General features: G+C 40.2%; 1 long non-coding RNA gene across 1 annotated transcript; it reads left to right on the forward strand.

Annotated features, from left to right (window-relative positions):
- Nucleotides 1-14: 14 nt before the first annotated feature.
- LOC140603430 (uncharacterized) lies at nt 15-24,720 on the forward strand. Its single transcript, XR_012006414.1, has 3 exons — nt 15-331; nt 20,781-21,016; nt 24,496-24,720. It is a non-coding gene; the product is annotated as an uncharacterized lncRNA (long non-coding RNA).
- The last annotated feature ends 640 nt before the right edge of the window (nt 24,721-25,360 follow it).

Genomic DNA, 25,360 nt, shown 5'->3' on the forward strand with positions numbered 1-25,360 from the left:
CTACCTGTCTTAGACCCATCAGGGACTGAACTTGCTGACAAATTGCCACTGTGAAATCTGGAAAGAGAAGTGAGTTCAGAGAGTTACAACTCAGATTTGCTTAATCAGAGCAGAATCCACTGCAGCTAAAACTGATAGGAACACTTAGGTGGCAATTTTGATAAATTCCTGGGTCTAAAAAAAAAAAAAAAAAAAAAAATTCCTGGGTCTAGAAAAAAATGATAAACCTCTAGGCAGTTTCACCAGGAAAAAAAGAAAAAAAAATACAAATCACTAGTATCAGAACTTTTAAAAAGCATCCATCACCACTGACCCTATGGACATCAAAAAGGTAAAGAATACCATAAGCAATCCTATGCATACAAATTTTATGCCTTAGATGAAATGGGGTAAATTCTTTGACAGATACAAATAACCAAAGCTTACACAAGGGGAAATAGATAATATTAATAGTCCTATATCTATTAAATACATTGAATCAATAATGAATAACCTTTCAAAAAAACAAAAACAAAACACCAGGCCCAGATGATTTCAGTCGTGAGTTTTACCACACACTTAAGAAGAAATTGTATTAATTATTCACAAACTCTTCCAGATAATAGAAGGCAAGGGAATATTTCCTAATTTATTCAATGACACTAGCAGCACTCTAAAACCAAAACCAGATAAAGACATCGCAAGAAAGGAAAACCATAGACAAATATCTCTATGAACATAGATGCAAATGTCCCTTGCAAAATATTAGCAAATGCAGTCCAACAGTTTACAAAAAGGACTAAACACCACGGCCAAGTTGGGTATAAAACCCAAGGTGTTATGTACTGTAGTTGAGCTCCTCAGGGTTCTATGAGAGCTTCTGTGAGGATAATGTGCAGATTATGTGTAAGTCAGGGAAGGCTTCCTGGAGGAAAGGACGTGCCCCAAGTTAGTGAGGTTAAAGTGGTTGAGTGGGTAAGAACACCCACTTTACAATCATCATGCCTGGGTTTGAGCGATAGCTCACCACTTGCTGCCTGCATGACGGTGCCGAATTATGTGAAATTTCTGTTACCTTGAGTTTCCTCTTCAGAGAAATGGAAATTTCTCCTAGTGCTTTGATGTACGTTAACGTATGTAAACCACTCAGAACACTGGCACATAGTTAGCTCTTACTCTTGGCTTGCTAATAACGTTATTATTAATCTAGAACTTAAAATATATTGGCAGATATGGGGAGCGTATCCTAAAGGCAACTCAGAGACACCGGAATATTTTAAATAAGGAAGTTTGGTTGGTGATATTTCCATTTTAGTAATAAACATGATCCCTCTAGCAGCAGTGTGGAGTAGCAAGATGAATTACAGAGAGGAGTTTAGAGTCTTTAGTGGTTGCCATCCAGGACAGAAAGAATGAAGGCAGGTGCCAACGCCACGCCTTCCGAGAGGGGTCGGAGTGGGGAGACAGCTATGAGGGATGTTTAGGAGGGAGAATCGGCAGGACCTGGCACCTGATTTAGTGTGGAGATTGTGGGAGAAACGCTGTCCTGGGAAGCAGTAAATAATCTCCGAAGAATGAACACGCCTACAAGACAATTCTTTATTGCTGCAAACATCGCTCTGGAGTAACAGCTTTGTAAATCACTGGAGTGAGTGTCTTCAGGAACGTGAAGAATTGGAACATGAGCAGTAAACCTCAGTGATCCCTGACATAAGCAACAGAAATCTCAGTGAAGAAGAGACTTGGAATGTAACTGGAAGGCTGGCCGGGAAGGCACGAAAGAGGAGAAGAAGAGACAGGATGGTTTCTAACTAGACACATGATGGGACTGGAGGGTATTATGCTGAGTGAAATAAGTCAATAGGAGAAGGACAAACAATATATGGTCTCATGCATTTGGGGAATATAAAAATTAGTGAAAGGGAATAAAGAGGAAAGGAGAAAAATGAGTGGGAAATGTCAGAGAGGGAGACAGAACATGAGAGACTCCTAACTCTGGGAAACGAACTAGGGGTGGTGGAAGGGGAGGTGGGCAGGGGGTGGGGGTGACTGGGTGACGGGCACTGACAGGGGGCACTTGATGGGATGAGCACTGAGTGTTATTCTATATGTTGGCAAATTGAACACCAATAAACAATAAATTTAAAAAAAAAAAAGAAAAAACTTAAAAAAAATAGCCACATGATCTTGAATCCCAGCCACCTACAAACACATAGAGATCATGACAATGCTCCTCTGTCCTGACACATGGGTTCATCAGCGAGGATGGAGATTCACTGGAGGAAATCCTAGACACACACACACACACACACACACACACAGGTGTACACACCTGTTAGTTTCTCTAATTCTCACTGTAGGCTTGAGGATCTCCCTAAAACATCCAGTGCTGCTTCACTTACTGTCTTTCTGACATATACAGTGACTGATCTGAAACAAATCACTTCGTCCAGTGTTCCCATTTTGCAGGTGAGAAGAGTTGTGGGTCTAGACACAGTTACGGGTACTCGGAGGTAGAACGAGGACAGAGCCACCAGGCCGCCTTGTGCGGAAAGCTCCGTTCTGCGTGGCTCTGCTACATTTCCCTCCCTCTGCTGCTTTGCTCGCTTCCCTTCTGCCCCTTCCTGCCACCCTTCCTCAAAGCATCTGATAACTACTCCAAGATGGAAGAAGTTTCTCCACGTGTAAGTTTTCCTGAGGTTCATTTTGACGGGATGCTCTTCTCATCTCACCGTTGTAAGATGAAATATGAATAAAGATCCTTCAAACATGAATGGCATGCCTGTGCCCCCTCGGCCCCCCACACCCCAAGTAGAGAAATGTCTCGGTCATGTGATGATCTCCCATGTGTCCCCTGGGAATCCACTTAGGCTTTTTGATTTTCCACTTTAAAACATCTTGTTCGAAAAAAAAAACAAAAAAAAAAATAAAAAAAAAAAAAATAAAACATCTTGTTCGGGTCGCATTAACTATGTCTATTCCTTCATAGCCATCTGATTAACTCTTCTTTACCCAAATTAAGTCTGTTTATTTGTAATTCTTTTGTGAGTTCTGTTACCTCATTTCTGTGGTTTTTATAAATTCGGATCCACTTTTTCCAGTCACGTCTTGCATGAATTTCTTGATGTCTTTTAGCCGGCTTTGGGGTGGTGTGTTATAGTTTGGATCTCCTGGTGTGTTTTCATGGTGTCCTGCATCTTGTTCTGCTTTTTTTCTCATGATGACTTTGTAGGGAGATTGATCACCGTGCTGTTCTCTTGCTCATTTTGAAGTAAATGTAGTTCTTCTGTGGTTTAAAAGTTCAGATAGCTACCCTGATTCCCCAAACCTCACTCTGTGTGGTTATCTTGTAGGGTTAAAAAACATGGCAATTGTTTTCTGGTCTTCCAGGGAGATCTTTGATTTTATGGCTTCCCCTTTGTAAAAACCTAAACTTCTGAGGATGGAGTAAATGGTTCTAATGAAAGTATTTCCCTACATCCTCTCTCCTACCCCACCTCTCACCACCACCACTCTGGATGTTCTCAGGTTAGTTGCCTGGGAATGTTTACTTAGTCCTCCTCTGATTACACCACTCACCCTACTGTCCCTACATCTTTGTATGCGTCTGGCTGCCTCAAATGTCCTCTTTCTCTGTGTGTGTAGTAAGATCACATTTCTTTTTTTTTAAATAAATTTATTTTTTATTGGTGTTCAATTTGTCAATATACAGAATAACACGCAGTGCTCATCCCGTCAAGTGCCCCTCTCGGTGCCCGCCACCCAGTCACCCCCACCCTCCACCCACCTCCCCTTCCACCACCCCTAGTTCGTTTCCCTGAGTTAGGAGTCTTTCATGTTCTGTCTCCCTTTCTCATATTTCCCACTCATTTTTTCTCCTTTCCCCTTTATTCCCTTTTACTATTTTTTATATTCCCCAAATGCATGAGACCATATAATGTTTGTCCTTCTCCAATTGACTTATTTCACTCAGCATGATACCCTCCAGTTCCATCCACGTCGAAGCAAATGGGGGGTATTTGTCGTTTCTAATGGCTGAGGAATATTCCATTGTATACATAGACCACATCTTCTTTATCCATTCATCTTTCGATGGACACCGAGGCTCCTTCCACAGTTTGGCTATTGTGGTCATTGCTGCTAGAAACATCGGGGTGCAGGTGTCCCGGTGTTTCATTGCATCTTATCTTTGGGGTAAATCCCCAGCACTGCAATTGCTGGGTCGTAGGGCAGGTCTACTTTTTACTTCTTTGAAGAACCTCCACACAGTTTTTGGAAGTGGCTGCACCAGTTCACATTCCCACCAACAGTGTAAGAGGGTTCCCCTTTCTCCACATCCTCTCCAACATTTGTGGTTTCCTGCCTTGTTAATTTTCCCCATTCTCACTGGTGTGAGGTGGGATCTCATTGTGGTTTTGATTTGTATTTCCCTGATGGCAAGTGATGCGGAGCATTTTCTCATGTGCGTGTTGGCCATGTCTATGTCTTCCTCTGTGAGATTTCTCTTCATGTCTTTTGCCCATTTCATGATTGGATTGTTTGTTTCTTTGCTGTTGAGTTTAATAAGGTCTTTATAGATCTTGGAAACTAGCCCTTTATCTGATATGTCATTTGCAAATATCTTCTTCCATTCTGTAGGTTGTCTTTGAGTTTTGTTGACTGTATCCTTTGCTGTGCAAAAGCTTCTTATCTTGATGAAGTCCCAATAGTTCATTTTTGCTTTTGTTTCTTTTGCCTTCGTGGATGTATCTTGTAAAAAGTTACTGTGGCCGAGTTCAAAAAGGGTGTTGCCTGTGTTCTCCTCTAGGATTTTGATGGACTCTTGTCTCACATTTAGATCTTTCATCCATTTTGAGTTTATCTTTGTGTATGGTGCAAGGGAGTGGTCTAGTTTCATTCTTCTGCATGTGGATGTCCAATTTTCCCAGCACCATTTATTGAAGAGACTGTCTTTCTTCCAGTGGATTGTCTTTCCTCCTTTGTTGAATATTAGTTGACCATAAAGTTGAGGGTCCACTTCTGGATTCTCTATTCTGTTCCATTGATCTATGTGTCTGTTTTTGTGCCAGTACCACACTGTCTTGATGACCACAGCTTTGTAGTACAACCTGAAATCTGGCATGAGATCACATTTCTTTGATAAGATCCAAATAAAAGGGTGTCGTCTTTGGAAAACTCCTCTGCTGCCTTCACAGAGATTGCCCTTCTTGAAATAGCCGGTGCTTGCCTCTATCACCACTCAGACTGCCTACAGTCAACAATGGGCTTTGTCATTATTGAGCTTTGCCTTTGATTAGCTGTGTGAGTGTGGATGACTTACCTCTGTGAGCCTCATTTTACTCACTACTAAAGGGTTTAATAATAAACTACTCTCAGACGTTTGAGGGGATGTTAAATAATATAACATTCATGGTCAATTTTTGTGAGGTCTTTGTTTGTTTTTTAAGTCCCCCCCATGTAGATCATAAAATTATTTTTTCCCCTATATTTTATTTATTTATTCATGAGAGACACAGAGAGAGGCAGAGACATAGGCAGAGGGAGAAACATGTCACCCGCGGGAGGATCGATATGGGATTTGATCCTGGATCCCAGAACTCTGGGATCATGCCCCGAGCCAAAGGCAGATGACATCCAAGCACTGAGCCACATAGGTGTCCCTAGATCATAAAATTCTTGGGTCAGAAGCCATGTCCTCTCTTCCATCCCATTTGGATCTCTCTCTCTTTCCGTCCTCCTCATGCCCTCACTTCTCCTCTACTCTCACATATTTACTGGAAGCCTCAGCTAAGTGGCACATGGCAGGGACACAAAACACAGCTTCTCTGAGAAGCTAACTTCCTGAACTAACCATTACCCCCTGCCCTCCTCCCTGCCGACAAGGCACTAGAGAGTATGAAAGGCAATGCTGTGGGTGAGGATCTGGAGCTCTTCTGGAGGATCAGGTGTAGGGACGGGAGACAGACACACATCTGGTCAGAGTGGAAACTGGATGATGAGGAAGAGGGACATTCAGGAGGGGACACAGGCAGTACAGGACACACACAGTACACACTGTGCCTGCCATTTGCCAAAGCTGGGAGCAGAAAGCACAGACGACTGGAGGACAGAGTAGAGAGTGAATCTGGCCCATCGTGAGTTCCTTGGATGCCATGCCTAGAACACTTGGATTATTTTGTTTTCGAATAACCAGAGGAGCATAAGCAATATATCCAATTTTTCCAGTTAGCTCTCGCTTTCCTGCTTCCCTATATGGGACTGTCAGGGACAGAGAGAGAGACAGAGACAGAGACATTGAACGAGGCAACTTGGCATTCAGAAAAGATCTTGGGCAGCCTTTCAGAGGAGGGGAGAGGAGAATTTGGACTGAGCTGTAGCAGGAGCGTGTTTGCTGAATATATGAGGTGTTAAATCAGTCATTAGTGCTGGGCTCAGCAGGCTCCTTCCTCCACAAGAGCCTGCCTTCCTCCTTTCTGTGTCCCTCTCAGCCTTTGGATTAATGCCACCAAAGTGTCTTCTCACTCACTCCACCAGTGATGATGTAATCGCTTGCCTAAACTCAGACTTCACTCTCTTCATTATCATTGTGTTTTTGTTTTTTGTTTTCTTTTATCTCTTGGGCTCCAACCATTTATTCAAGGGCTCCAAAGAATGGTTTGTTCTGCTTTCTGGTTTTATGTCTTTTTATTACACCCCAGTGCCGTCTTAAAAACCCCTAGTCTTTAACATTTCCAAAACAATCTGCAAATATTAGCTAACCCGATTTGCACCTCGGCCCTGGAAGCTGGGTCAGTGGGATTATTTCTGCTTTATATGCGGGAGCCCTGGTTGGGAAAGGTTAAGGAATTTGCCTGAGTTTGCAAAATAAAGCTCAAACTAAATGCATCATTCACAGGAGGATCATTCCTGGCTGATCACCATCCTGTTTTTTGAGAAGCAGCTGGAGGGAGAGAAGAGGATGGAGGTGGTTCAGGGGAAGTCTGAGGACAGCTTCCATGCTTTGTCTAAATACCCCATGGACATCAGGTGGATTTCTCACTAGATGTAATTATCTGCTTGCATGTCTCCCACCCATTGGGTGCTCCTTGATGGCAGGAATAGATAGACATGTACCCACCTTTATAATTAGCACCATATCTGATGCACAGTATGTGTTTAGTAGTAACATGTGTGTCTGAAATACAGAAAGTACCAGAGATATAGATTTCTTCCCCTCCTTGGCTAGAGCATCATGAGTAGCATTAGGGAGAGTGTCATTTCTACTTCATTTGTGGGTTTTGGAGCCAGCCTAATCCACGTCTTGCCTACATCCGTGCCCTTGTAATCTGGGACAGATCACGTAGCCTTACTAACCTTATTTTCCTCCTTTGTGAAACAAAAGAAAACAACAACAACAATAACAATACTTCTTCATGGACTTGCTGTAATGAGAACAAAACTGTCATGAACTAAGTGAACTTCTAAGCGCACTTCTGCCTCCCACGTTGAACACACACACCCATCAAAGTATCAATATTCTATGTCCCCTCATTGGCCAAGTGCAAAGTTATCAAATGTTGGACGCAAAGTACATACACTTTTGGAACTTACTGCTTCCACCTGAAGATCAGAAGTAACTGAGTACTAAGTTCTGCTAAGGTAAACAATACGAAGAACTTCCTGGGACTAAGCCAGATGGTTTCGACTAGTGGGAGTCATCCGTATAAATACTAAATCACATGTAGAATTTAAGAAACAAATCAGAAGATCATAGGGGAAGGGAGCGGAAAATAAAATAAGATGAAGGCAGAGAGGGAGACAAACCACAAGAGACTCAACACTAGGAAACAAACTGAGGGTGGCTGGAGGGGAGGTGGGTAGGGGGATGGGGTTACTGGGGGATGGGCATGAAGCGGGGCACGTGATGGGATGAGCACTGGGGGTTATATGTAACTGATGAATTACTGAACTCTACCTCCAAAGCTAATGATACAGTATATATTAATTGAATTTAAATAAAAAAAGATATAAATAAAAATACTAAATACTTTTGATTAGGTGACTGCTTTTTGTTGCCAGAGAAATTCTGAGGATAAGATATGCCTCAACCAAACTTTACGACAGCTGTATGTAACAGCAGTTTGTCAGTACCTCGCATGGGACTCTGCAACAATTGGTGCTCATTAAATGTTTACAGACCACATGGATAATTTGTTTGGCACTGGTTTTCACTAATAGCCATGGAGAATAATATAAAATAAAAAAAAATGCACTCAGTACGTGATATGGGAATGGAAAGAGTTTTTACATTATATTCCTACTTTCTGAAATCTGAAGATAGGGTGAATTTGTAAGGTTCACAGATACACAAGTTAGTATAGCAATCTGAAAATTACTTTGATTACATCAAAAACCAATTGTACCTATTCTCTGATTCTAAAATATGTTGCCTATTTTGAAATCTTCAAGATTAAAAAAGGCCAATTGATTCTCAAACTCACCAGATGTGGAATACACTATCTTGTTTTTAATTTAATTTTTATTTTTTTATTTTTTGTGGCACCATTTCCCCTAATGTGCCATATTGCATTCCCTCGATGGGTTTTTGAAGATACTAAGAATTTGGTTCAAGTGTATTTTGAGACACCTGTAACACTCCTTAGAGAACGGACAGGACCACGCCCAGAATTAATAACCAGAATTGCAAATCACTCACGTTGGAGCTTTACCAATGAAAGAGAAAAAAAATGAAGTGGGAAGTATAGAACAAAGTATAACCCTAGTACCTATATTCTACGCTGTCGCTTTGATAATTCCGATTCAGACTTCTGATGCATCAGGACGAGTATCCAAGAAGGCAAATGAGACAGAGTTTTAAAGGAAACATCTATAGTGTGTTTCCCAGAAGTAGATTATGCATGCAGTATGCAAATTACCTCTTGAATTTCTTGCTGAAGCTGGAACACAAAACACCAAAGGCCATTCTCTGGATTACCTCATCCTTAAATAAGAAGGAGAAAAAGGAAGCTGAACACAAACAGCAAAGAGGACACTGAAATCTTTGCTAAAAGGGTCATTTATGTGGGTGTGTTATATTGAAATCACAAAGCTTTTTACATCCTAAATTTGAGTACCATGACAAGATTTTTCATTGGAAGGGAGATAGTTTATCTCTTAGATGGTTTCATCTGATTCCTGGTTTTGAAAACTAAGAAGGGAGCTCATGAAGCTTTTAGAGTTGCTTGTATTTTGGAGGTACACTAACACCAGGGAGAGCCTTGTTTTGGCTACATGTTTTGACCATATTACAATCCAAATAAGCAGCGTTTCCATAAGTAGTACCAAATGTATAAAAAGAAAAATTCATTCTTTCTTATCCCATCTATTTATAGTGTAAAGGCTCCAACTTCAAGGTTTTTTTTTTCCCTCTCTGCTATTATTAACTTGTACATCCTCCATTGTGGCAAACACATTTTAATTACATTTTCTGCTTGATGAATTTCCAATTCCCTGTCTTTTATTCTAGGTAACCCTGAACTTAGAAAAGGGACTGAATAATTGAAAAATCTCAAATGTTTAGTAATTTGGAGGGACAATGAAAATGGGATGGTTTCTTTAAACATCTATTTATTTATTTTTTTTTAAAACCTTACTCTTTACCAATCATCACTGTAACAACTGGTGTTTCACTGGACCTCCAAACATCTAAAGATGATCCTGGCTTTCAGAGGGGACACATCCAAAGCTTTAGCACATTAATTTGATTTAGATTTTTATTTTGCTCCTTGGGAAAAGAGAGGCTGTGTTCTTTCCTGCTCAGTTAGATTAAAATGGCACGGTTGTCCTATTGTATGTATATCCTATTGTATGTCCAACTTGGCCTGGGTTGAGTTCTGTTATGGAGGTGGATGGTGGGTTTGTGCCATAAGCTAGATTATGTGTTAGCCTCTACTGAAATGGACATGGCCTCTGATATTGAGACCGTATAGCTTAGCTTGGGAAATGGCTTTCCATGCAGAAAGGGGTTTATGATAAACATGATATCTTACTTTTGTACTGTGTTCTTCATAAACCTCTTCCTGCCTCTATCTATGTGGTGAAATAGAGCTACAACAGCACCCGGAGGGGCCTTAGCTGAGGGAAAGAGGGGTAGACTTCTGGTGATGGGATGTTCCCCTACCTCAGGTGCCTTCTTTTGACTGTTCATCATGGTGATAAAATTTGCCTGTCTTCTGTTTGTCTTCCATTTGAGTCTCGCAGGACACCAGGGCCGATAGAGAATTAGGAGGGATATATTCCTTACGATGGTTATTCAAGGTACTTGTAGACCTGGCAACTGGGGTTCTCCCTCTGGGCCCCCAAACATGGGAGTGTCCCATTCCCTCCTTTACTCCACCCTACAGGGCACAGAGTCCATGGAGCCACTGCTGTACCTACTGAGACTTAGTTCTTTCTTTTAAACCGCTGTGTGGGGACTCAGGCTTCGGAAATCCCTATTAGCTTCCTGCCTAATGCCAGGCTTATATGAGTCACTTTCTAACATAACAGCCTTCCTTCCAAAGGTGAACTCTTCCACAGGTATATATGCTTTTCAGTTTTAGGGGTAGAAAAAAGTATGTGCTCTCAGGGTTAGACGGCTGTGAGTGGGGCTCAAGTTGGATGGGTAGGCAGTTTGTCAACAGGTGTACCCAGCGGGCACCTCTTAGTGTAGGGTGGGGGGATGATTCAAGGAGAAGGCACTAGGCTGAAGCCTCCCTTGGAGCTCTTGCCCCATGCCCTGTGAGTGTCAGAGCTGAGCCTGAGGCTGTGACCTAGCTTGTACTAGAGAGGGAAAAAAGGAGGTTATAAAAGTTAAATGGAATAAGGCCCAGAACACTGGCAATAACAACAGTTGGCACTTACATATCAACTTGCTGTGGACCAGGCTCTGTTCTAAGCCCATTATAGGTATGACTCCATCTAACCCTTACAATTAGACTCTGATGAGCATGAAGTCCCTTCCATTTTGCAAATGGTAGTACGCAGTATTGTAGGCTTTTGAGTCCTACAATATTATAAATTTGGGCACAATTAAACACCCCATTTTATAAATGAAGACACGAGGGCACAGAGACAAAGCAAGTCACCCACAGGCACCTGGTAAGATTTGTTCCAAGGCCATCCACCTACAAGTCTGTGTTGAACCATTTCACCACTCTGTCAAAAGAGAATGCACACAGAAGACCACTCTGGGAATAGTTGATTCACTGCCTTCTGCATCATGTTTTCAGGATCCAGGACTTTAAGTTAAGTGTCAAGACCTCGAAGTGTGGAAGCAAAGGGACCATTGGCAGAAGAACACCTTGTGACCTCTGCTTTCCCTGCTGCTCTCAGGTGGATGGAATCCCAACCACTTAAGCTGACCCATAAGATGCTCTTACACTGGATAGTCTGTTTCACTTTGGGAAATTCAGCTCATTCCTTATCAGCCTCCTTGGTGGTCACGCTCCAGCCCGTTCTGCTACTTCAACTCCTACACACAGTAACACCCTACACACGGTAACACCTCTCTTCTTACCCAGCTCTGCTCCCAGGTCCTCTTCCCCCTCCCCCAGTTAAATCCTACCCATTCTCCAATTTTCAGCTCCATGTTGCTTTCCTCCAAAGGACTACTTCCACCAACACCTCCCTTGTACTGTGGATTTGTTAGCGCCCTGCAATGTTCCATATTGCAGCACCTATCCAACCTGGTTGGCATGCCTGTCCATCATCTGTGTTCGCCATGAAATTCAGAAGAGGAATTGTGTGGTTTTCCATTGAGTTCTCCAGAGCCAAGCACAGAGCCTGCAAAATTCAGAGTTGAACAAACAAAACAAAACAACAACAAAACAAAACCCAACACACACCCCCACACAACAAACAAACAAAACCCCTGAAAACACTGGTTGTTTAGTGACTAGGTTAATAAAATATCAACAGCTTTCAAATCATTAGCTATAATGTTTTTTAAGATTTTATTTATTTATTCATGAGAGACACACAGAGAGGCAGAGACACAGGCAGAGGGAGAAGCAGGCTCCATGAAGGGAGCCTGATGTGGGACTTGATGCCCAGACTCCAGGATGCCCTGGGCTGAAGGAAGACGCTTAATTGCTGAGCCACCCAGGCATCCCTCATTAGCTATAATTTTAGGAATAATTAGCATCATATGTTTATTTTCCTTTCTACTTCTCTTGTCAATTTGCAATGTTAGGGAGTATGCTGACAAGAGGAAGAAGAAAAATTAATAGGAAAATGTGACTGCTTCTTTACATTGAGAGGAAAGAAAGTGTAGAACTTAAACATTCAGGTTTGGATTTAACAAATTCCAACTTGTTCAGATTTTTTTGAAACCATATGCTTATCACCATATTTTTCCTGCCTCTCCCTCCCATCTTCTATTTCAATTTTAACAGGCACATGCAATTCACATCTAATTTTAGGTGTGGGCACATGAAGTTCAACATGTTTTGCAAAAACAATCAAATGTAGAAGAAATGAAGTTTAATGCATCTCACCAACTTTTAGCATAAAACTGCATATCCATGAGACATCATGAAAAAGAAGAATAGAAAGCACAACAAAAGAAAACACACATGGTCTGGACTGGACTGAATGTAACTAGAACAAAACAAACTCCAATTTTTTCAGAAAAGGTCCCTAAATAACCCTAACTTCATTCCCAGTTTATAGGGAGCTGAAGTGAAATTACATGCAATACTAAAGAAGGTGGATGGAAACCGTGCCAAAAATGTAAAAGTGTTTCTAAATATTTACATTTGCTTAGAGTTTCCCAAAGAAATCACTGATTTAAGGATTAGTAAATGAATGAGCACTTTTAATAACAATGCAGTAACAACACAAAGACAAACTATTCTAGAGACAGCTGCCTCCATTCTGAAAAGCATGTGGTGTGTACACATTTGGCTTCAAGGATAAAAGGAAATTCTTGGTGAAAAAAAAAAAAAAAACAGCCCAGGGGGGAAAAAAAAGAGCAGTGAGACATGGGGACTGGTCGTGGGAATAGAAAGGGGAAGGTTGATGATTTCTCCTGTAATTGTGATACCACAAGATATGGGGACCATGGAAGCCATCCTCCACCCAGACTTATAAGTTTGGGTTATTCCTCTCTCATTTCTCTATAAAGTTTGTATATAATACTTTAAAGCCCTAAAAACTAGTCTCAGACATATAATAAATAAGCTGTACTGCTGTTATCTATTTCCTAAGTGAGGAAGTTATTATGGAGAATAATAAAAACTGACAAATACATAGGAGGGGGCGATGTCATAGAGGTAGGAGCCCAAACCCTCCTCAGGATGATTAAGGCCATTGAGGCATCTGTAAAGTGGGGCAGTCTCGTGGCATGATCTGTATGATCCTGTTCAGATTCACTTGTCATAAACAAGCATTGAATAGGTGCCTCCTTCCAGAACACATTGTTCTGGGCACTGATACACAGTCTAGGTGCTAGTGGCAAGAAGATAACCAATCATAAGTAAGTAAGTAAATAAATAAATAATTTAAGATGGGCATTAATATTTCTAATAAAAATATAATATGGTCATGCGACAGAGATGATAGGAAGAGGGTGGATCAATAAGAGGAATCTCAAGGAGGAGTAACATTTGAAAAATAGCTACATGCTAACTAGGATCCAGCTATATTGGGGAAGAACAGTGTAAAAAAGACAGAGCATCATGTGAAAGAGTCTCCTAGACAAAAAGAAGAGTTTTCAACAAAGAAAAAAGTCAGAAGGACAAATACAGCCTGATCACAGTTATATGAGGTGTCTACAGTAGTCAAACGCATGGAAGCAGAGAACAGAATGATGGTTGCCAGGAGTCAGGGGAGAGGGGGAAATGGGCAAATGGTTTTCAATTTATATAAAGTTTCTGTTATGCAAGATTAATTCCAGTACAGCTCTGCTGTACAACATGGTATCCGGGTTAACAATACGGCATTTTGCACTTTAAAATATGTTAATAGGATTGTTCTCAAGTTATATGTGCTTCCCAAAACACACATGCATACACACACACACACGCACACACACACACACAAGAATGTGAGAAAAGTTGTGGATATAATGGATATGTTTAGTACTTTGGTTGCAGTGATGGCATCATGAGTATATAATACAGATGTGGAAACTCATCAAGGGGTATATATTAAATCTGAGCAATTACTTATATATCAGTTATATCTCAAAAAGAAAAAGGAAAGAAAAAAGGAAGGGAGGAAGGATATAGTAGCATACTATACAGTAGCATACAGTAGCATATAACGAATGGAGGAGCAAATGCTAGGAAGTAGGTTTGGCAAGATGCAAAGAACCATGCTGTGTAGATTCTTTCAAGTCAGGGTGGGTAAAATAGATTTACACTTCCTATTAGTAGAAACTGCTGGAGGGTTTCGCATTGGCAAATATTAATTTGACTCAGGTTATTAAAATCCCACTCTGGCTGCTGTGTGGGAAATAGACTCTAGAGAGGCAAGAACCAAAGCTGGCAGGCCAGGGAGGGGGAAATTTTAGCAGCCAGATGGGGACCATGAGTGGGGACACAGAGGAAGAAGTGGAAATGGAGCCTCATCAGATGTGGGAAATATTCTGCTCATAGAGAAGATCAGAATTGTCCATTGATTGGAGGTGGATGTGAATAATGTGAGGGATCAGGGTAAATATAAATCTGTATGCAAATGCATTTGCTTGTGTAAGAACATGTGTGAACATGAATGTGTGGTTTTTCCTTTCTCTGAATTAAAAGGATGAAATATAAGCAACTAGGTTATTCAAGTTGATGCATCTCAGTTAAAGGATTTTTTTTCATGAGAACCAGCTAAAATGACTCCTCTCTGTATTGCCTCATTCTCAGGGCATGTGATCTCCCTGGACGGCCCAGTGGGTAAGGGTAGAATGGTGTTGGCTCCAAGCTTCAACTATTGTACCCAAGAATATCTGCCAAAATCCCATGCTAATATCTCTAAAGAGCCACCATTCACCATCCCAGACAGTGAACAGCAAAGACATTTAGTTCTCAAGAAATAATGAGCTACCACAAATTATTGTATAAGGATATCGTATGTGGAAATAGTCGTTTGGGATAGTAATTCTAAATAGGGCGTGCAGAAATAATCTGAGACAGGAGGCAAGAGGGAAGAAGATTGGTTTGAAGTCTTCAGAACAAAGAGATGAGATGGTGATATAAGACGTGTGGGTTGCCATGGGAATCAAGGAAATTAAATGAATATAACGGTGCAGAACAAATATTAGTTAAGTACACACTATGTATGAAGCATTCAGCTAAGCACAAGAGCCCTTTAGGGAGGGATTTCAAACCCACTGAAATGGAGTCTGAGAGGTTAAGCAGCTTCCTCCAAGTCACAGGACTAGGAGTGGGTCGAGCCAGGCTCCCCACGGATCCATGGAGGCATGCCTGCGCTTGTCTTACTGTACAATACTGTCTCCTCGTGGTGTCTTCGACCTTCCACATCAAATCCATTCACATTCTGTTGGTGATTGATTCTGTCTTCATTCACTTGACTTTGCCATCGGCATTGCCCTAATTCAGATCCCTGTCATCTCTCACCTGGTGCAGTAGACTTCTCATTTCCTAAAACCTAAGAAATGAGAGGACCTGAACACTCAGGTTTAAACAATGAAGGTGGAGTTTTGATATTTTGAACCTGAGCATGTGAGGCCTGTTTTGTGCCTTCCAAGGCAGTCTGGCCCTCACATGGCTACTTAAAGGTATATTTTTCATATGGCTGGGTTAGGAATCTGGTAGCACTTTTGTATATTTGAGCCAAGAAGGCAACTGTTCTGATAAACTTTACACTCTATAAACATTGGCAGAAACAGGAAAATCAGAAAGTGCCTGAAATTTTGCCAGACACACCATTAACTTGTTCACTTACTAGGGGTTGTAGGGAACAATTGGTTGAACTCGTCTTTAATCAAATAAATTATACTTATGCTTTGCTGGTGTCTATATTATTGTTTGTCTAAATGGTCAAAAAGTGGTTGTAGCTGGATTTAGGGAAGTTTTGGTCTCTGTACTTCTCCAGAGAACAGGACAATGCTTTGGTGGGGCTGTTTGGGAGGCAGGGAGCTCTGATGAATGTCAATCTAAATAAATCTCTCTAATGCTAAGCAAATGAACAGATGAGTCATGTGGCTGACTCAGAACTCCTGCAGTAATTGGGACACTCTCAAGTTTCCTGAAGTATTTTTCTCAGGTCATTCCAAGCCTCCAATTCAGTCATCATCATGCTTTATTTTCAAAGTGTCAGTTGGATGACACCTTCATTAAAGCCATTATGACTTTAATACTGATGATCATTCTGGAAACTGACAGCTTTGTGACATTAGGAGAAGATGGACCATTGCTAATTTATATGCTTTGGTGTTCTGTCAAAATGGAAGTCTTCCCAATCCATCTGCCCCTGACCATTCCTGGCATCCCGTTCTTTGACTTGAGCAATACTACAGCTAGTCTAGAGGTAGAACCTCAGATTCACTTTGCTCTTTATCTTCCCTCCTTCTTGCATCCACCGTTTACCACTTTCTATTATTTCTCACTTAGAGAGATCTCTTAAATAATCCCCTTCTCCAATTTCCTGTCCACTCACTTAGTGAGCAGGGATCAAACTCTGCCTAAGGAGACATGGTCCCCTCAGCTGCCCTATGTTTGTAAAGTCATCTTTCAAAGTCATGCTATTTACAAACACAAGCAATGAAATAAATAACTTTAAAGGCACCACAAACAGTAACAGCACTAGAGTCTATGAGAGTATGACTGGATTTGAAGTAGAGATACAGAGATAAAATTAGAAGTGCAGGAACACCTCAAAGTGGGTGTGCATATGTATGTATTTGGTTTTTTGTTGTTGTTGTTGTTGTTGTTGTTTTCTATGATAAAGGATATTAAGTCAAATCTAAAGGATGAATCAGACGTATCAATAAAAAATGCTGAGGAAACTGGTTAATTATTTGGAAAAATCTGATACTTCATTCAAGTATCTACTAATGTAATTTCAAGTTTAAAATATTACCAGTGAAATTTTAAAACCACTATAAGGAAAATAAATAATTTTAACCACAGGATGGGAAATGCCTAAGAATAATGCCATGGGGAAAATCATAAAGAAAAATGTACATTGGATTGATAAAATAATATTATAAAATTGTTGTACATAAAAGGACATAATAAAATATTTAAAACCAGCAGATTAAGAAAAATATATTTCGGGCAGCCCTGGTGGCTCAGTGGTTTGGCGCTGCCTTCAGCCCAAGGTGTGATGCTGGAGACCCGGATTGAGTCCCACATCCAGCTCCCCACATGGAGCCTGCTTCTCCCTCTGCCTGTGTCTCTGCCTCCCTCACTCTCTGTATCTCTCAGAAATAAATAAATAAAATCTTAAAAAAAAATACATTTCCAACACATAAGACAGATATATAGTTGATATTTTTAAAGGGCTTTAGTAAATTAGAAAAGTAATATATCAATAATAAAATAAACAAAGAAGAAATGCTCATTCTCTCTCCCTCTCTGTCTCTGTCTCTCTCTCACATACACACACTCAGGAACACATGCAATTAAAATGCCATGGCTTGGGATGCCTTGGGTGGCTCAGGGTGTGATCCCGGGGTCCTAGGGTCGAGTCCTGCATCAGGCTTCCCGCAGGAAGCCTGCTTCTCCCTCTGCCTGTGTTCTCTGCCTCCCTCTTTGTGTTTCTTATGAATAATTTTAAAAAATCTTTTAAAAATATATAAAAATAAATAAAATGCTGTGGCTCAAAAGCTTATAATAAAAGTAACAAAAACCAGTTATCAATTTAACTAGTAAAAGTAAATGTATTTTACATTTGAAAAATTAGTTATTCTCATTGAATACCAAATGGACAAGATTTAGAAAAATATGATTAGTGCTGATTCAGAATTTGTATTTTTATCCCAATCAAATCAGAGCTGTCACATATGGCAGATTTATCAAGAAAATTCCAAATTAAAAAATTTCCACCTTAATGTTTTCTCTAGAACTTGGCTGCTCTTACAGCACTTGTCTTTGTTGTCATTTGTTGTCACCTGAATAACTGACTCCCCAAAAACTTAACCACTCATAGTCTACTGTTGAGTGGAAGCCTTACAAATAACACAATGAAGATATATTTTGTCAGTTATATGTATTATACTGAATTCTTACAATAAAGTAAACTAGAGAGGAGAAAATGTTATTAAGAAAGTCATAAGAACTTTGCAATACTACACAGCATTTTTTAAAAGATTTTTATATATTTATTCATGACAGACACAGTGAGAGAGGCAGAGACGCAGGCAGAGGGAGCGGCTGGCTCCCTGTGGGGAGCCTGATGCAGAACTCCATCCCAGGATCACTGGATCACACCCTGAGCCAAAGGCAGACACTCAACTACTGAGCCACTCAGGTGCCCCTGCACAGCATTTATCAAAAAAAAAAAATCCACATATAAATATGGACCCACACACTTCAAATCCCTGTTGCCCAGGGTCAACTCTATGAAGTCAGCAAGGAGAACTTTGAAAGGTATGTCGATGCTCATCTCTGGAGCCACTCAGTGTACAAGGAGTCTTTCACTGTATCCAGCCCTGGAGTGGCTCCAGAGAAGAACACTTGACTCACCTAGGTTATGGACCTGAGGCAGGTGAAAGCCTGCAGTTCCCATCTTCTAGTCTTTCAGTTCCTCCTTTCCTCACATTAGAGTGCCTTATTCATAGCACAATGAGCTTCATGGGGATGGAGTCTGAGCCTGTCTGTGTCACTATGAATCCTCAGCACAGAGCATAATGCCTGGTGTGTGTTATGTGCTCAAAAAAAAAATGTGTAGGTATATTTGAATATATTTGCAAATGGCTCAGGCTGCAAGATCAGGAGTCTTCTAACACAGATTCGCAGAAGATCAAGATTCCAGAGAAATGATAAAGGGAAAATGTTCGGGTCCACCTCCATGATCCCTGTTGCTCACACCCAGGTGAAGTCATTAAGAAAAACATCCAAAGATGGTTAGTTTTTTTCCAAAACCAGAGCCGCTCAAATTAGAAAACCCCATGGCAGCCTCAGGATGTAACAGTGTGATCTCAGCACCACGTTTGTTGTTATGAGAATGGAAATGCCTATAAGTTCAGAGGATTTCCAACCAGCATTTTCTCCATGAGACTCAGAAGAACGCACTGTTAACTGTTGTTAAAAGGTAAAATGGTAAGTGAAATAAAATACAAAGGAGAAATTTTATCCTGTGGACATTAGGAGATTTCATTATCAATTTCCTCCTTCTTCTACTTCTAATTAATATAGAAGGAAACAAGCAATCGCACAGGAAATGCCTTGACTAAGGTCACAAAGAAAGTTGATGCATACAACAAACAAAAAAATAATCTTCTGAAAAAAGTGTCAGGCTGATAATAAATAATGTTATTTATTGTTAATAATAAATAATATTTATTTATTTATTTATTTTCATTCCTCCCATTTTCCTTCCCTTTTTTTTTTTTTCTACTGAAATCTCTATAGTGAAGGGAAGGCTCACAGAAGTTACAGCCTCTTCAAGGACTGGTTGGTGGAGGTAGTGATGGAGAGAATACGTTGGCATAAGCTGTTCATGTCATGAGGTTAGGAAGCAGGATTTAAGAAACTCTGGATTTCCTGGCATTTTTCACATCTAATAGCATCCCAATCCACAACATCCCCACAACTCTAATCCCACTAGTGTATTCTTTCCAGGTCCAAAGTCACCCTTGGTCTTGTATGACTCTTCTGTCTATATTTCTCATTTATTAAACAAAACCATCCAGCCAGTTGTGTTTCCTCTCTGTTTTGGAATGCTTCATCTATTTTCTAGATGGTGTACATAATCTATGATTTTTTCACTGATAATTGATGGATATCAGTTGGCAAGGACCCAAGCACTAAGATGTCTGGTAAACTCAGGCTCTGACTGTGTTGGCAGAGAGATAGAGATTGGCATATGCTCATCAAGAAGAGAGGATAAGGCATAAGCTCTAGGGATGGGTGACTTTTCTTATATTTCCTGGAAATATTTCCTTTAATTTTTCATGTTTTTGGTTGAGTGGTTAATATATTTTAAGGGTGGGGATTTGCTTGGGAGAATAGTGTGTAATGCATCATTATTGAAAAGTGTTTTCTTTAGACGTGCATGTATCTGGTCAAATATATTTAACTTTGTCAAGACTTGATAAGCAGCAAGGCCTATGTTGCCTGTTGCATGTGGCTTCAGGATGAAGACCAATTTTCTATAGCCAGAGTGCCACAATTACTTAAAGACTAGCTAGAAATTGAAGGTAAAATTAATTAAAACATGCAATAAAATGATAAGTTATGACTCTTCTTTATTGTATTCTTTTTTCTGTATTCTCTTTTTTGTATTATCTTTTATTGTATTCTGATTTTTTAAAAAAAATCAGATATTTTGGGAAAAGGAAGAATATGCTACACAATTTTAATTATCTATCTATACATTTGTCTTACCTTCCCCCCCAACAAAATCCTTTATAATAATAGTTCAATGATTTTTAAACTCTCTGCATCTTGAGAAAAAATTGTGATACTAGCCTTCTTTATCTCTTGCAAATTTCTTTCCTCAAAAGAACACATGTGACTGGTCTACAAACATGGGTCTCATTCCAAGTCAGTCCCTTAAACCTAGCTCACCTGATCACATTCCCTTAACTTCTCTGGGCTTTGATTTTTTTAGTTGCTAAGTAGTGAGAGTATTAATCATAGGCTTCTTTTGTGAATTTTTTAAAGATGACATATGAAAAATAATTATCAACACATATGACACTAAGGACATGATCAAACATTCAATACAAAAAAGCAACTCTAACAGTAACAGCCACCCAAATGCGATCGGGATCTCCCAAACAGCGTGCTCAGGAGCATCTTGCAGCATTTCAAGGTTCATGAAGATTCCATGCCTGATACTTCACTTACAAAACCAGGCTCTGTGGATGGCAAAGCCCAAGAATCTACATTTTAACAAGGTCTGCAGGTGTTCCTTATGTATTCAGAATTTTAAGATGTATAGCTTGCTATAACAATCCAGACTTTATGTTATTCTAATTTTTTAACTTGGAGTGATTTGTTAACTGCATATTCATAATTTAGTCATTTCAAAACCTTTTGTTTAGACTTTCCTTAAATGAACATTAAATGTTATGCTATAGGAAGGCTGAGGAAAATGCAACCCAACCCAGCCGGGAAATGCTGCCAAAGATTTTATGTCCTCAGTTATCACAAACATGTTATCAAGGAAACCCACAGCAATGAAGCAATTTTACAGAAAAACTAATGGAAAACATGCTAATTATCTAGATTGTTCAGGGGAAAGGTTTCTTTCTTTCTTTCTTTCTTTCTTTCTTTCTTTCTTTCTCTTTCTTTCTTTCTTTCTTTCTTTCTTTCTTTCTTTCTTTCTTTCTTTCTTTCTCTTTCTTTCTTTCTTTCTTTCTTTCTTTCTTTCTTTCTTTCTTTCTTCTTCCTTTTTTCTTCTTTCTTTTTTTCTTTCTTTCCTTCTTTCTTTCATTCTTTCATTCTTTCTTCTTTTTTTTCTTTTCTCCATTAACTGATTTATTGGCAGAAATTCCAACTTTGGTTTGTCCCATGATGATGAAAATGAAAATTTTGTCTGGGGCTGGTCCCCACATGAGGCAGTAGACAAGAGCCACCTTCTTTTCCAAATGATGTTCCTGAGCACTCATTAGATGTCCTTAAATGATCCCCTCACAGTGAGAGAATTGTGCTGGGAATTAGGTATTAGACATGGGTTTTGAAGAATCATTCTAGGCAGAAAGCTTTGCTGTGTGACTGTGGCCCACTCACCATGGAGAGAGGTACCACCTTCCTCCCAAGCCATGTTAAAGAGCCCACTGTGCACATTCTCCATGCTCATGGCCTGGGAGCACTGGTATCTGAGGGACACTGGAGAAAACCAGCAGCTGAGTAGCTGAGTGGAGTGGCACTGGAAAGGGCCGGGTTTAGGAAGAAGGTATATTCTCAAAATTCTGAAGCCAGAAGGCATCACAAGTACTCTCTAGGGCAGACAGCCTGATTCAGAGAAGCTCTTCTCAAGAGACCCCCTGAAAGGAGGTGAGACAAGCAGGGAGGCTGAGTATAGCCCTGATGCCTAGGGCTGTGGGAGAGTGTAGACAGCCAGCCCCAGTAGGCATGCATGCTCATGTCAGCAAACGGATGGGGTGGCACAGCCACGTACTCTGCACACCAGGGCTTCAGTCAAACTCTACACGTTCAGTGTCAACAAGCTCTAAACACCCTGCAGTGCCGGGTGCAATAATCAGGTCCTCTGATCTCATCTCTCTTTCCCTGCTTTCACTCTGGAGGGATCTGTACTAATCTCCTACTCCTGCTATAGCATTTACCACAAACATACTGGCTTAAAGCCATACAAATTTATATCTCACAGTCCCTAAGGTCACAAGTCTGAAATGGGCTTCATTGCACTGAAATCAGGTGTTGGGGGATTTGGAGACTCCAGAGGAGAATCCATGTCCTTGTCTTTTGTCCTAATAGAAGCCACTTACATCCCCTGGCCCTCCCCTGAGTCTTCATCATAAAACCCAACCATATCCAATCTTTTGAGATTGCTGTGTCTCTGGTTCTTCCTCTGCCACCTGCCTCTTCTACTTTTAAGGACTCATGTGACAGTATTGGGCTCCCTTGGATAATCCAGGATAATCTTCCTACTTTAAGGTCATATGATTAGCAGCTTTGATTCTTGTGTGCCCTGTGACCTGACATATTTATTCATAGGTTTTAGGGATTAGGACATAGACTTCTTTGGGGCCCATCATTCCACCAATCACAGAGTCAAACACTGCAGTTACCAAAATGAGGGACAAGAAGTTAAAGTTCTGGTTTAGGGGAATGAGACAATGACAATCATACCCATTGTCTTCCCCTCTACCCAAAGGCAGAACTGTGAGTTAGGGTGAGTCAGGTAGGAGGACTCTCCACTGTAAACTGTATTTGGGTACTGGGGATTATTGTACCTTAAGGTTACCTAGGACTTTTTTTTTTTTTTAAGGTAACTAGAGAAACTATAGAGCTGGTCAAAATTTAATCTAGGGCCAGCAGAAGAATTAAGAAACAACAGAACACAAAAAGTTGTCCTATAGCTGTACCTATACCTATAGCTGTATTGTCTGTGTTTGTGTTATTTGACAGTGTCATATGGGTTCCATGTAGGCTCCATACAGACAAAGTAAAACAAGACCCTGTTTGAATTAATAAAGACATTTTTCTCTGCTTGAGTTTGCAAACTGACAGTGTGCAGTCACTGGCTGCGTTTTGTCTGGGGACATACAATATTTGTTTATTTTTTGAAGTTTCCTGCCAACATTTTAAAATTGGAAATTTCATTTAAAAGAGATCTAGTATGCTGACTTCACTATACAATTGGAAGATCTGCAAAACATGGACCCTAATTCCCACTTGGCGTTTCCTGCAGAAGGATGGTGGGTGCCATTGATACCTCCAGGTGTGGCCCTAACCGAACGTCTTGACTTGTATGGCTCAGGTGTCTGAACTCGGTAGACATTTCAGCCTGTGATGTGTGTAGACCAATACAACACTTCGTATAATTTAATTTGTCAATTAATGTGAATATATATTTAGTGTGGTGACTTTTAAAATCAGTGACATGTTAGGTTAGAATATTTGGTTTAGATCCTAGCCCTGCAATTTAAAGCTTGTATAAAATTATCCAAGCTGGTTAATCCCTCTGAAGATGAATTATTTATCCATTAACTAGAAAAAAATAATACCTACCCTAGAGGATTGCAATGGACATTAAGAGAATTGTATCATATAAATCCCTTAGCATATTGTCAAGCACATTAATAGCATTCAGCAGATGGTTTCACCAACAACCCAATGTTTGAACAGAGTTGTCCAAGATTTTTTTTTAAAGATATGTAGAATTGATGACATAGTTCTTTTTTTATCACAGAAGCATATATTTATACCCTTCCCCCCGAACAACTCAAATCTAGACTATCATAAAATAAAAGCTGGAGAGAGCCTTTAAAATCACTTATTTTACAAATAGGAAACAGAGGCTTACAAAGATAATGTGCTTGTTTGTGATCATCTATCAAGTTAATGTAAGAGGTATAATTGTAATCTCCACCTCTAATACTTTGTCAACTATTCTACATGGGAGAAATCAGACTAGGGTATTCATAATAAGAGAGATAGTTAGTGTGGTGAGACCCTGGCATGAAAAACCAGGGGAGAATGAGAGTCTTTAAGTGCAAGTGTAACTTGTCTTTACTGCTGAACTAAGCCTGGGGCTTAACTTTAAAGGATTGTACCACGGTCCTGTTTGTGGTTATTATTCATGATGAAGTCTCACAACCTTTACAGTTTATAAAATATGTTCCCATATGTGACCTTATTTGATTCCCCATAATCCAGAGAGATTCACTTTATTATGCTCATTTTACAGATGATGGAAAATCAAAACCCAGAACCTTAAGGGATTTTGGAAATAAATAGCTCATTTTTAATATTAGAAAAATAATATTGGAGAAGCAAATAATCCCAGGGAAGTGAAAAGACAAGTTGCCAGAATCTGGACTAGATGCCTGTGTTCTAAGTCTGAGCCTTGGCCCATATGTTCATCTCTACACCTGACTCTGCTGGCATTGAATTCATCAAGGGATCAGTTTTACAAGAGGTAAAAATACAGATTATAATAATAATCCATCATTTGCCATGTACTTGTCATTTGCTGAATGCTGTGCTTGTCATATAACATATTTGTAATCCTCAAATCTGTTTGATGAGGTAAGTGTGATGATTGTCAATTTACAAGTAAAGCAGACTCCATTTCAACATTAGTGGTAGGCTCAGCATTGAGATCCTACCTCCGATTCTAAAGGTCATGATCTGAGTCAGTCGCCAGTTCTTGTGATGTGACTCCTCTAAACAAACTGTGTTGTCAATTGCCTATCAGAATGTGAGCAGGGCGCCTGGATGGACAGACTTCCACAGCAGTGACTCCCTGCATGTCTTCCAGGATCTGTGGCCTAAGTAGTACAGTAGATGTTATGATGAACCTTGAAACCCCAACTCTTGTCTACACAAAGGCCTTGATTCCCTCAGCTGCAAGGACTATTGCCTCTGATGTCTCAGAGCTGAGTCTCTTCCCAGGCATTGGCCTTCTGGCTACTTCACCCAAACTTATGTTCCTTACATAGGACTCAACTGTAGCCACTTGTCAGTTGACATAAGGGCACAGTGTCCCAGGCTCCATGCATCATGTAGGTCATCTTGAAGGCCTCTCAGCACTCCAGAGCTCATGTGGGATC

This window comes from Canis lupus, chromosome 14 (assembly GCF_048164855.1).
Source record: "Canis lupus baileyi chromosome 14, mCanLup2.hap1, whole genome shotgun sequence".
NCBI classification, from domain to species: Eukaryota; Metazoa; Chordata; class Mammalia; order Carnivora; family Canidae; genus Canis; species Canis lupus.